General features: G+C 35.8%; 1 protein-coding gene and 2 pseudogenes across 2 annotated transcripts in view; 2 read left to right on the top strand and 1 right to left on the bottom strand.

The window, feature by feature from the left end:
• The window catches only part of LOC139942542 (nucleoporin NUP35-like), an 87,196-nt gene that overhangs the window by 18,962 nt on the left and 54,166 nt on the right, over positions 1-14,068 (bottom strand). The gene's annotated exons all lie outside the window — the stretch shown is intronic.
• LOC139943166 (microfibril-associated glycoprotein 4 pseudogene) lies at positions 420-1,406 on the top strand (annotated as a pseudogene).
• LOC139943299 (microfibril-associated glycoprotein 4 pseudogene) lies at positions 8,701-9,758 on the top strand (annotated as a pseudogene).

Below are 14,068 nucleotides of genomic sequence, written 5' to 3'. Positions count from 1 at the left end.
CTTCACTGTACCTTCAAAATAACCAAACTCCACTGATCCTCATCACTTCAGTAAAGAAACAACCGATAAAAGGACGTCAAAATACTGTAGGCAGAGAGTATAGGGTTGACTGAAATCCAAAATAACCAAACTTCACTGATCCTCATCATTTCAGTATTAAGAAACAACGGATGAAAGGACGTCAAGATACTACAGGCAGAGAGTCTTAAGGTTGACTGAAATCCAAAACAACCAAACTCCATTGATCCTCATCATTTCAGTAAAAGAAACAACGGATGAAAGGACATCAAGATACTGCAGGCACAGAGTATAAGGCTGACTGAAATCTAACTTTTGTAGTTTTCATTCTTGAAGTACAGTTCACTTCAGGATTTGTTACGATTTAAATGCATTTAACAGTCTTAAACTACAGCTTCATCATGATAATTATCGTCGCATCCCTGTTTCTGACTTTCATGGCACAAACCTATCAGAGTGAGACTCTGCAAAAAGTTACTAAGGATTTCTACTTGGCTGAAAACCGAGCCTTACTGAATCATGTGTTTGAATGGAAGACTGTATCTTCTCCTGTGATATGTGGGCGAGACTGCTCTATGGATCCACAGTGTGCATCATTCAACTATCACATCATAAGAGATATTTGTGAGTTGAACAATGGCAGCAGAGCTCACAGCCCTGATGACTTTGTTGAGATTCAAGGAAGTGCTTACTATGATGACAACTTGGACACTTTGTCATTTTCGCTACCCAGCACTACAAGTTATAGCAGTTGTCTGGAGTTGTATCAAGCTGGTTACCGCATCAATGGTTTATACACCATCTTTCCTACAAGTCTGACTGATGGGTTACAGGTTTACTGTGATATGGAGACAGATGGAGGAGGCTGGATCGTGTTCCAGAGGAGACAAGATGGCTCAGTAGACTTTGACCGTACCTGGGCTGATTACCAATCTGGGTTTGGTGATCTACAGAATGAGTTCTGGTTGGGGAATGATATCCTGCGTGACCTCACTGGATCAGGTCAATGGGAGCTCAGAGTAGATATGGAAGATTGGCAGTCCAATACCGCTTGGGCTTCTTATGGTGAGTTTGCTGTTACAGGTGACAAGTACACTCTCCAGGTTGGTTCATATGATGCTCAGAGTACAGCAGGTGATTCAATGGCACACCATAATGGCCAACCATTCTCAACAAAGGATCAGAACAATGATCCAGTGTCTTATGTAAATTGTGCTGAGCAATATGAAGGTGCCTGGTGGTTTATTGGTTGCTTTTATGCTCATCTGAACGGTAAATACTATCCACAGGGATATGTGTCACATGCACATGGAATACAATGGGCCAAGTGGAAAGGAAATGACTACTCCCTGAAGAAATGCAGCATGAAAATACGGCAAGTTTTGTAACTATCAACCCATTGACCAGGGACAGGGAATAAAATGGAATGACTGGAGTGGGGATTATTAATTACTCCATCAAATAATGCAGCATGAAAATACGGCAAGTTTTGTAACTATCAACCCATTGACCAGGGACAGGGAATAAAATGGAATGACTGGAGTGGGGATTATTAATTACTCCATCAAATAATGCAGCATGAAAATACGGCAAGTTTTGTAACTATCAACCCATTGACCAGGGACAGGGAATAAAATGGAATGACTGGAGTGGGGATTACTAATCCCTCAAGAAATACACAATGAAAACACAAGAAGTAATTTAAACTCAAACTCATACCCAAAGTGTTGTTTGAACATGAATTGAGTGACTTGTTGGACTTGAAAGGTTATTTTCTTCGCTGTGAAAAATGCCAGAGACTCTAAATGTGAACACAGAGATCACTAGAACAGCGAAGCTCCATGGCGAGCTGCCGATCGCCAGATAGAACCAATGACTGACAGAAAAACCAATCAATTGATCAACTGATGGTCAAAGCTACATAGGGGTGGAGACATTGACAAATATTAAGTAATGCCCATTTAAGGTTTTGATTGTTTTAGCTCATTCACCTGGAACCAGTGATAAACTCTTTGAGTTTTATCTTTTCATATTATCCACATGACAGCAGCAATATTTGATTTCAGTTTCAAGCCAGTACATCATTGCAATAAGGAGTTATGACTATTTAAGGTTTTCATTGTTTTAGTTCATTCAACTGGAACCTGTGATTAAATTCTTCCGGACATGCCGGACAGAAATTGGTATTACATATATCATGTATATGCTCGCACTGCTTCGCAGCTCGCCGAAAAGGAAGAAGAAAAAAAAGGTAAACAAAAAAAAATCCAATAAATTCAACATGAAAAGATCAACTAAAAAACAAATTTAAAATCAGAAGGCTAATTCGTCTAGGAACCGCAACTGGTTGTTGGTGGTAGAAGGGACATTACGAAAACCTAAACCATCATTCTAAACAAATATTAAATGCTTTATGCAGTGAGATGAAAAATTATCATTAATAGTGTAGAATGTTCTTCACTAGAATTTGCCATTTGACATTTTATGGTAATAGCTTTTACCAAATGTTGCAATGTGTCGTAAAGCAAACTTTTTAGTTAGAAGTTTGTTTCAAACTTTTACAGGCGGTCAACGATTTTGTTTTAAAATTTGAAAACTTGTGTCGATTTTATTTAGTTAAATGGAAGATGAAACATACTTTTTGTAGATCTCATAATTACTTGTGCTATTTAAAGCATTGGACACCTTTGGTAATTGTCAAAGTTTACTAAATTATTCATCGAAGTCGCAAGAGAATATCAGAGTAATGAAAGAAAAAATACCATTGTTACACAAACTTGTGTGCTTTCAGATGCATAATAAAAGGCTTCAGGCCTGAAGTCTTTTAATATTTGAGTGAGAAATTACCTTTCTCAAAAACCGATGTTGCTTCAGAGGGAGTTGTCTTATACTATCAAACTCAGTTGCTCGTTACCAAGTAAGTTTTATGCTAAAACTAATTTTGAGTAATAACTAATAGTGTCCAGTGCCTTTAAGCAAAGGATCAAATGAAGTACATATATTTATAATGTTTTAATACATGATACATAATTGTGCAAGCAAATAATGCGCAATTGTTTAGGTGCACAACAGCCGTTGGTAGTAGAAATACTAAGCACCTGAGTGGAATTTACAGCGGTACAAAAAATATTCGTTTTTGTAGGACTTAGAATTGAATTATTTACATTTTAAAACAATAGGCTAAATATTGTGGAATGTTGAGAAGAAAATGTGAAAAACAGATTGTTGTTAAGCAATTTTCACCCAAGAGATTTTACTGGATGGTTCATGAATGGACAATAAAACACATTTATCTATACTTTAGCTCAATGGAGGCCTGGCCTGAAGGTTTCGTATGGTAGAGTCTCAACGATTCAACAATCTGATTTTGTCCAGCATTGTTTAATGAAACGATTGATGCCAATAACCAGCTAAGTTTCGTGGTAAAGAAATGGCTCTAAAGAAATGATTGCAAAGATCAGCAAAAATATTCACTGAAATAATTAAAAGTGTGTTTTTAAACTTATGAAGCAGAAGTCACAACTGTGGACTGTATATTTTTCTTGTTTCTAATCTGTATGAAACATAAACCAACAATTATTCAAATATAAACAGAGTGTTTTAAAAGAAAATACTTTTTTAAATGTTTTTTTCTCTATTTCTTTTACTGTTATTATTAGCTGAACAATGGCAGTTGGTACACGTACATGTAGTAGAAATACATGACACATGCACTTATTATCTGAATGTAAGTAATTTGTTTTTAAGGAATAAGAATTTAACTTTTTACATTTTAAAATACAGTATGCCAGGTTTTGTGAAATATTGAAAAGAGGATGTGAAAATCTGGTTGTCAAAGCCACAACTTTCCACACTGCTTCAAGCAAAGACGAGTCAAGAGATTTGACCATGGTTCAAGAATCTATAAAACCTTTGATTTATGTAGACATGGTAGAGACTCTAGTTCCAATAAGAACAGGTGTGAAAGTACAGTTAAGTTTATTTGACAATCTGATTTTGCTAAGCATTGTTTATTCTTAGGGCGATAACCAATGCTGGCTATGTTTTGAGTTGAAGACATAGTTTTGAAGAAATTATCGCAAAGATAGGTGTAGAGCAGCAAACTAATTTACAAAAATAATTAAAATGTGTTTTTTAAATTTTAATATTCTACAAAGCGGACTCAACTTTGTGGACTGGAAATTCAAAAGGTAATAGTGTTTTATCTGGATCTGAATGTATGACCAACAAAAAATATTCAACTGAGTGTTTAAGAAAAGACTGTTTAAACAATATTATATTCTCTATTTGACAATTGTTTTTGCTTTTCTAAAGTTTGTAAACCTTAGTTTAGTGAAGAAACAAAACTTTGAAGCTCATTCATCCAGGGCCAATTTCAGAACAATAAAGCATGACGATCCATGCCACAACATAAAGTGTCATGGCCGAGCGGTCTAAGCATCAACCTTAGATATCCTCAAAGTGTGGGTTCGAAAGTGTTATTTGTATTCTTTGGCTAGACACTTAACATTAATTGCTCCTCTTCACCAGGAGTACAATGGTACCTGTGAGTGTGGCCACTGCTGTACATGTGTGAATAATTAGCAACCTGGGCAACAATTTGACCACAGAAAAATGATTGCAAAGATCAGTAGAAGAGCAAAAGTGTTTACTTAAATAATCACTCAGTGTTGTTTGTTAAAATATTTTACGAAGCAAAAGTCAACTTTGTGGACTGGAAAGTCAAAACGATTATTGTTTTACCTGGATGACAAAAACAATATCAGAAATGTTCAACTGAGTGTTTAAGAAAAGACTTTTTTTAAATAATATATTCCCTTTTTAATCTTACTTGTTTTCTTAATAGCTTTCATACCAATTTTGAAACAACTGTCACACACTCTGACACAAACATCTAGTATTAAAAGTGTATTTTAAGATGTTTTTAATCTGCCGCTAGAGGGCGCACTTATTTTTGGTGTCGTCATCGGTATTATTTTTTTAAACCAGACCTTTGCCAGACTTGTATGCTGTGATGGTAAAGCATCAAAGGATGTATATTTCAACCAAAAATCCATTAAATAACGCTGTTTCAAATCATTTTACAGTTTTAAAACCTTTGATTATGTAGAGACATTAGTTCCAATAAGAACAAGTGTGAAAGTACAGTTAAGTTTATTTGACAATCTGATTTTGCTAAGCATTGTTTATTTTTAGCAAAAGTTTTTATGAAATAATCACTCAATGTTTGTTTAAATATTTTACGAAGCAAAAGTCAACTTTGTGGACTGGAAAGTCAAAACGATTATTGTTTTTCCTGGATGACAAAAACAATATCGGAAATGTTCAACTGAGTGTTTAAGAAAAGACTTTTTTTTTTTTAATAATATTCCCTTTTAATTTTACTTGTTTTCTTAATCTCAATGTATACCTTAGATAGTGAAAAAAAAAATTATCTTTTGAACAACTTTGACATTCACTCATCCACGGCCAATTTTAAAACGATGAAAGTTAACAAAGTCAACTTTATGGACTGGTAGAATTTACCCCCAAAAAATGTATGATCTGGATGATTTTTTTTTATTAGAGTTCAACAGAGTAATTTACATGTAGAAAGGAATTTTTGGAAATGTTATTTCTCCTTTAAATTTTCAACTATATGTAATTGTCCTAAGCTAATTTGTATGGATTTGAAGATAGAATTAGTGATTAAGACAAAAACCACTTTTTGAATGACTACGAACATTCACACATCCAGGGAAAAATTTCAGAAGAATGAAAACCATTTAAACATTATGAACCATGCCGCAACAAAAAGTGTCATGATCGAGCAGTCTGAGCATCAAACTTAAAATCTAATGATGATTTTCTCAAGAGTGTGGGTTCAAATCCCGGTCGTGTTATTTGTTTTCTTTGCCAAGACATTTAACATTAAATTTATCCTGTTCACCAGGAGTACAATGGTACATGTACCTGTGAGTGTGGCCACTGTACATGTTGTTGTGAATAATTAGCAACCTGGGCAACAATTTGTCCACAGTCGGAGAGAAATACTTGCAAAGATCAGTAGAAGAGCAAAAGTGTTTTTAAACTGAAATAATCACCAGTGTGTGTTGTTTAAATATTTTACGAAGCAAAAGTCAACTTTGTGGACTGGAAAGTCAAAAAATTATTGTTTTTACCTGGATGACAAAAACAATATCGGAAATGTTCAACTGAGTGTTTAAGAAAAGACTTTTTTTTTAAAATAATATTCCCTTTTAATCTTACTTGTTTTCTTAATCTCAATGTATACCTTAGATAGTGAAAAAAAAAATCATCTTTTGAACAACTTTGACATTCACTCATCCACGGCCAATTTTAAAACGATGAAAGTTAACAAAGTCAACTTTATGGACTGGTAGAATTTACCCCCAAAAAATGTATGATCTGGATGATTTTTTTTTATCAGAGTTCAACAGAGTAATTTACATGTAGAAAGGAATTTTTGGTAATGTTATTTCTCCTTTAAATTTTCAACTACATGTAATTGTCCTAAGCTCATTTGTATGTATTTGAAGATAGAATTACATCAATTGGTGAATAAAACAAAAATCCCTTTATGAATGACTATGAGTTCATTCAATTGTCTAGTGCCAATTTTAGAAGAATGAAAATCCATAAAGGCATGATGATCCATGCCACAACAAAAAGTGTAAAGTAGCATCCCCTTAAGGTGATTCCCTGGCTGCCGCTTCCCAGGTTGTTTTGTAACTTACGTGCGATCCCTGGCTACCTGGCAGTTAAAGGTTGAATTTGAATGGCTTCTGACTGGCACCCCGAACAAAGATAGTTTTTTTTTTTTTTTTTTTTTTTTTTTTTTTTTGGGGGGGGGGGGGGTCTTTGTTTTCACGGGGAGTGACTGGACATGTTTATCTATAATTTAAGATAATTACCTGAGTGGCGATTTTTACATGCGTGTTAATGGTGTGAGATACAGCCCTTTCCACATGCACAACTTACCAGTGTCCAGTGTCTTTAAATAATCGATAGGTCTCAATTCTTGTGAAAAACATGAATGTTTTCTACACCTGTTTTAATATCTCGTTGCTGTGGAAACGGTGACGTCATTGGGTGGAGCTGAATGCATGCAATTGTTTGCGAGCAAAGATTTGGTTCATTTGATCTGGGAGACTATAGTACAAAGTAACTGCAGTATCGGGACAGTTTTCCACTGACAGTTAATGGGGACAAAAACATTTTCTCTCTGGTACATTTTTCGAAAAGAAAATCTTCAAATATTCATCATGGAAGTTACGATCATAATTGTGGCTCTTAGTTTGATGGTACAAATCGACCAGAGTGCAAGTCAAAGACGATTCATTGAAACGTTTACTTGGCCGAAAACCGAGCCTTACTGAATCATGTGTTTCAGTGGAAGACTGTATCTACTCCTGTGATCTGTGGACGAGACTGCTCTATGGATCCACAGTGTGCATCATTCAACTATCACATCATAAGAGGTATTTGTGTGTTGAATAACCATTTAGCCACTGGACCGCCCAGCCACCTAAAGCGATACACTGTATTATGCGGTTGGAGGAATTATTAATTTGTCTCTTCACAGTTTACTTGACGAAGCTAAGGATGATGAAATAATTTAGCACTTACCCAGCAAAACGCTTATTAGTAAACACAAAGGAAACTGTATTTATCATTCATGGTGATATTGTCGAAAACTTATGCCTTCGCAAATAATCAGCATTTAACCAGGTAAAAACCTTGAAAAGCTATTGTATCCATTTTGTCATTATACAAAAATAATCGCCATAAATATTACCGTAGGTTTTTTATTGTTCCCCAATGAGGACTTGTACAAATATTACCGAAAGGGTCAAAAATTGTGCGTTTAATTATAAATAATAAGCCTTGGCTATCTTTAAAAAATTTGAACTACGATTTCAGTAAAGTTACTGCATGAATCTTGAAAAGAAAAACAAAATTATTTCGGCCAACTAGGGCGGTGCAGGGACTAGAGGGATAATGCCAGCAGAGCTCAAAGCCCCGATGACTTTGTTGCGATTCAAGGGAGTGCCTGCTATCATGACAACTTGGACGCTTTGTCATTTTCACTACCCAGCACTAGTACATGTAGTTGTCTGGAGTTGTATCAAGCTGGTTACCGCATCAATGGTTTATACACCATCTTTCCTACAAGTCTGACTGATGGGTTACAGGTTTACTGTGATATGGAGACAGATGGAGGAGGCTGGATCGTGTTCCAGAGGAGACAAGACGGCTCTGTTGACTTTTACCGTACCTGGGCTGAATACCAATCTGGGTATGGTGATGTACAGAATGAGTTCTGGTTGGGGAATGATATCCTGCGTGACCTTACTGAATCAGGTCAATGGGAGCTCAGAGTAGATATTGAAGATTGGAAGTCCAATAAATCTTGGGCATCAGTTGCGTGGGTGATTATAAATTAATCAGTAGGTCTCATGACTTGTTAAAACTGTCATTGTTTTCTATGCTTTTGTTAGCATGATTTGTCGCCAAGACTATTACATGGTCGGGTGGGTGTTGGTTTGTTTTGTTAGTATTTCATTGCTGTGGAAACGGTGACGTCAGTGGGTGGAGCTTACTGCATAGAAAACATTGGCGACCAAAGAATTTGGTTCATTTGATCCGTCTGTGTCAAAGAGTAACTGTCAGTGTCAGGACAACTTTCCATCGACAGTAAAGGGGGAAAACAAACTGCTCAAAGTCTTCTCTCTGATACTTGAAAATAGAATCCACGAACATTCATCATGGAAGTTATGATCACAATCTTGGTTCTGATTTTGATGGTACAAATCTGCCATAGTGCAAGTCAACAACGATTCATCGAAACGTTCTACTTGGCTGAAAACCGAGCCATACTGAATCATGTGTTTGAGTGGAAGGCTGTATCTACTCCTGTGATCTGTGGGCGAGACTGCTCTATGGATCCACAGTGTGCATCATTCAACTATCACATCATAAGAGGTATTTGTGTGTTGAATAATGCCAGCAGAGCTCACAGCCCTGATGACTTTGTTGCAATTCAAGGGAGTGCCTACTATGATGACAACTTGGACACTTTGTCATTTTCACTGCCCAGCACTATGAATTACAGTGGTTGTTTGGATTTGTATCAAGCTGGTTACCGCAGCAATGGTTTATACACCATCTTTCCTACAAGTCCGACTTATGGCTTACAGGTTTACTGTGATATGGAGACAGATGGAGGAGGCTGGATCGTGTTCCAGAGGAGACAAGATGGCTCTGTTAACTTTTACCGTACCTGGGCTGAATACCAATCTGGGTTTGGTGATCTGCAGAATGAGTTCTGGTTGGGGAATGATATCCTGCGTGACCTTACTGGATCAGGTCAATGGGAGCTCAGAGCAGATATTGAAGATTGGCAGTCCAATACAGCTTGGGCTTCTTATGGTGAGTTTGCTGTTATAGGTGACAAGTACACTCTCCAGGTTGGTTCATATGATGCTCAGAGTACAGCAGGTGATTCAATGGCATATCATTATGGCCAATCATTCTCAACAAAGGATCAAGACAATGATGCAAAGTCTTACAATTGTGCCGAGCGATATGAAGGTGCCTGGTGGTTTAATGATTGCTTTTATGCTTATCTGAACGGTAAATACTATCCACAGGGAGAGGTGTCAATACAATGGTGCAGCTGGAAAGGATATTACTACTCCCTGAAGAAATGCAGCATGAAAATACGGCAAGTTTTGTAACTATCAACTCATTGACCAGAGACAGGGAATAAAATGGAACAACTTGAATGGGGATTTATTACTCCATCAAGAAATGCAGTATGAACCTCTCACAAGTAATTTAACTCAAAACACTTACTCCGGGTTGTTGGAACTTGAACTGATTGACTTGTTGAACTGGAAGAGTTTTTTTTCTCCGCTGTAAGAAATGCCCCAAGACTCTCCAGATGAACACAGAGATCAAGAACACATCAACGGTAGGTCCTTTAATTATGTTTAACATCATCAATGTTTTAAAAAAGGAAGAAAAAAAAGGTAAACAAAAACTACAACGAAAACCTTCACGGCGGTATAACCATCATTCTAAAGTTGATTTCTGGTCAGTAGGCCTATACCAACATCGGAAACATAAAATCATTATTATATATTTACCTCGACCTTGTCTCGGTAAAATTATCAAGAACCAAGCCTCGTTGGGATTAAACCACTAGTTGAAAACTTCTTCACCACACATTGATTCCCTTATTTATAATACACAACTGTGCATGCGAATATTGTGCAATTGTTTTAGGTGCACAATAGCCGTTGTACAAAGCACCTGAGTGGAATTTACAGTGGTACTTAAGTGATTCCTTTTTGTATGACTTAGAATTGATTTATTGACATTTTAAAACATTTATGCTAACTATTGTGGAATGTTGAGATGAGAATGTCAACAGCAGATTGTTAAGCAATTTTCATCCAAGAAATTTGACTGGATGGTTGATGAATTGATAATAAAACAAATTTACAAATGTATCTATTGACCCATTTCACATGACGTCATCATCCAAAAAATCTTGAATGCGCCATACTGGTGGTCAATTTCACTGTACGTTTTTATATATAACTTTATGATGTGCGTTATGCAGTGAAAGTGGGCGACGCGACATTAATACACGTAAACCTAACTTGCCCACCAACATGGTGAGCGCAGATCAGTCGCCGCGTGTGACGCACGTGCAAGGGGTCAATACTTTAGTTGAACAGAAGCCTGATCTGAAGGTATTCGAGCCTTGTCATTTCAACAATCTGATTTTATCAAGCCTTGTTGAATCAAACGGTTGGTTGCTATAAACACGCTAAGTTTTTTGGTAAAGAAATTGCTCTGAAGAAATGATTGCAAAGATCAGCAAAAATATTCACTGAAACAATCAAAGTGTATTTTTAAATTAACAAAGCTGAAGTCACAATTGTGGACTGGAAATTCAAAACACATTTGATGTTGTTTTTTGAAATGGATGAATAAAAAATACTTCAAATGTTTAAAGCCATTGGACCCTTTCGGTAAACACTATTGTCCAAGGCCCCCACTTCGTGTATCACAACTTCTATATCAAATAACAAACCTGTGAAAATTTAGGCTCAATCGGTCATCGGAAAACCCACCCGTGTATCCGCGCGTTTCGCCGTGTCATGACATGTGTTTAAAATAAATCCGTAATTCTCGCTAACGAGAATTGATATTGTTTTACTGTTTTCTCAAAGAGTAAAGCATTTCATGGAATAATATTTCAAGGGAAGTCTTTCACCACTACCTTCTGTAAACCCTGTAAGTTATTTGTAAATCTGTGAACTTTTTTTTTTTCTGTACCGAAAGGGTCCAATGGCTTTAACAGAGTGTTTAAGAAAAGAATTTTTGAAATGGTATTTTCTCTATTTATTTAATACACGTGTACGTAGCCGCACAATAGCAGTTGGTATAATGTAGTAGAAATACATTACACGTGAACTGAGTAACTTGTTTTTTTTTAGGAATTAGATTTTAACTATTGACATTTTAAAACATTCAAAGTTTTGTGGAATTTTGAAAAGAGGGTGTGAAAATCTGATTGTCAGAGACACAACTTTCCACACTGCTTCATGCAAAGATAAGTCCAAAGATTTGACCACATGGTTCAAGAATCGATCAAACCTTGTTATTATGTAGAGACATAAGAACTGTTCCAATAAGAACAAGTTTGAAAGTACAGTAAAGTTTTGACAATCAGGTTTTGCTAAGCATTGTTTAGTCTTGCGATAACCAAATACTGCCTATGGTGTTAAAGAAATTATTGCAAAGATAGGTGTAGAACAGCAAACTTATTTACAGAAATAATCAAAATGTGTTTTTCAATATTCTAAAAAGCGGAAGTCAAGTTTATGGACTGGAAATTCAAAACACATTTGATGTTGTTTTTTGAAATGGATGAATAAAAAATACTTCAAATGTTTAAAGCCATTGGACCCTTTCGGTAAACACTATTGTCCAAGGCCCCCACTTCGTGTATCACAACTTCTATATCAAATAACAAACCTGTGAAAATTTAGGCTCAATCGGTCATCGGAAAACCCACCCGTGTATCCGCGCGTTTCGCCGTGTCATGACATGTGTTTAAAATAAATCCGTAATTCTCGCTAACGAGAATTGATATTGTTTTACTGTTTTCTCAAAGAGTAAAGCATTTCATGGAATAATATTTCAAGGGAAGTCTTTCACCACTACCTTCTGTAAACCCTGTAAGTTATTTGTAAATCTGTGAACTTTTTTTTTTTCTGTACCGAAAGGGTCCAATGGCTTTAACAGAGTGTTTAAGAAAAGAATTTTTGAAATGGTATTTTCTCTATTTATTTAATACACGTGTACGTAGCCGCACAATAGCAGTTGGTATAATGTAGTAGAAATACATTACACGTGAACTGAGTAACTTGTTTTTTTTTTAGGAATTAGATTTTAACTATTGACATTTTAAAACATTCAAAGTTTTGTGGAATTTTGAAAAGAGGGTGTGAAAATCTGATTGTCAGAGACACAACTTTCCACACTGCTTCATGCAAAGATAAGTCCAAAGATTTGACCACATGGTTCAAGAATCGATCAAACCTTGTTATTATGTAGAGACATAAGAACTGTTCCAATAAGAACAAGTTTGAAAGTACAGTAAAGTTTTGACAATCAGGTTTTGCTAAGCATTGTTTAGTCTTGCGATAACCAAATACTGCCTATGGTGTTAAAGAAATTATTGCAAAGATAGGTGTAGAACAGCAAACTTATTTACAGAAATAATCAAAATGTGTTTTTCAATATTCTAAAAAGCGGAAGTCAAGTTTATGGACTGGAAATTCAAAAGGTACTAGTGTTTTATCTGAATGTATGACAAACAAAAAATATCAGATATGTTCAACTGAGTGTTTAAGAAAAGACTGTTTTAAGCAATCTTATTTTCTCTATAATTTAACTAATTTTCTTATTCATAAAGTTTGTCAACCTTAGTTTAGTGAAAAAAAAAAAAATCATCTTTTGTACAACATTGACATTAAAGGAACACGTTGCCATGGATCGGTCGAGTTGGTCTTTGAAAAGCATTCGTAACCGTTTTTTATAAAATGCATATGGGTAGAAAGATGTTGTAAAAGTAGAACACAATGATCCACAAAACATGCCTCGAAATTGCACGGTTTTCCTTTTACCTCGTCGACTAACACAGTCGGCCATTTATGGGAGTCAAGTTTTTGACTCCCATAAATGGCCAACCGTGTTAGTTCGCACAGTAAAAGGAAAACCCCGCAATTTCGAGGCAAACTTGTGTGGATCATTGTATTTTACTTCTAAAACATCTTTCCAACCATATGCATTTTATAAAAAACGGTTACAAACGCTTTTTATAGACCTACTCGTCCGATCCAAGGCACTGTGTTCCTTTAACTCATCCAGGGCCACGTGCAGAACGCCGAATGCTAACAAAGTCAAATTGGACGGAAAATTCAATTTTCTTTAAAAGTAATTTAAGCCCTAGGCCCTATAATTATCTTGATGGAAAAAAAAACATCAGAAAAGTTTATCAGAGTAGTTTAGGAGGAATCTTTTAAAATGTATTTTCTACTTTTAATTAACCTACATGTGTAGTTATCTTTAAAAAAATTGCATTTAAAGGTAGGATTAGTGATTAAGACAAAAATCACTTTTTGAATGACTACGAACATTCACACATCCAGGGAAAAATTTCAGAAGAATGAAAACCAATTAAACAATATGAACCATGCCACAACAAAAAGTGTCATGATCGAGCGATCTGAGCATCAAACTTAAAATCTAATGATGATTTTCTCAGAGTGTGGGTTCAAATCCCGGTCGTGTTATTTGTTTTCTTTGCCAAGACATTTAACATTAAATTTATCCTGTTCACCAGAAGTACAATGGTACCTGTGAGTGTGGCCACTGTACATGTTGTTGTGAATAATTAGCAACCTGGGCAACAATTTGTCCACAGTCGGAGAGAAATACTTGCAAAGATCAGTAGAAGATCAAAAGT

The sequence above is a fragment of the Asterias amurensis genome, chromosome 10 (assembly GCF_032118995.1).
Source record: "Asterias amurensis chromosome 10, ASM3211899v1".
Taxonomy (NCBI): Eukaryota; Metazoa; Echinodermata; class Asteroidea; order Forcipulatida; family Asteriidae; genus Asterias; species Asterias amurensis.
This window is presented reverse-complemented; position numbering and strand designations above follow the sequence as displayed.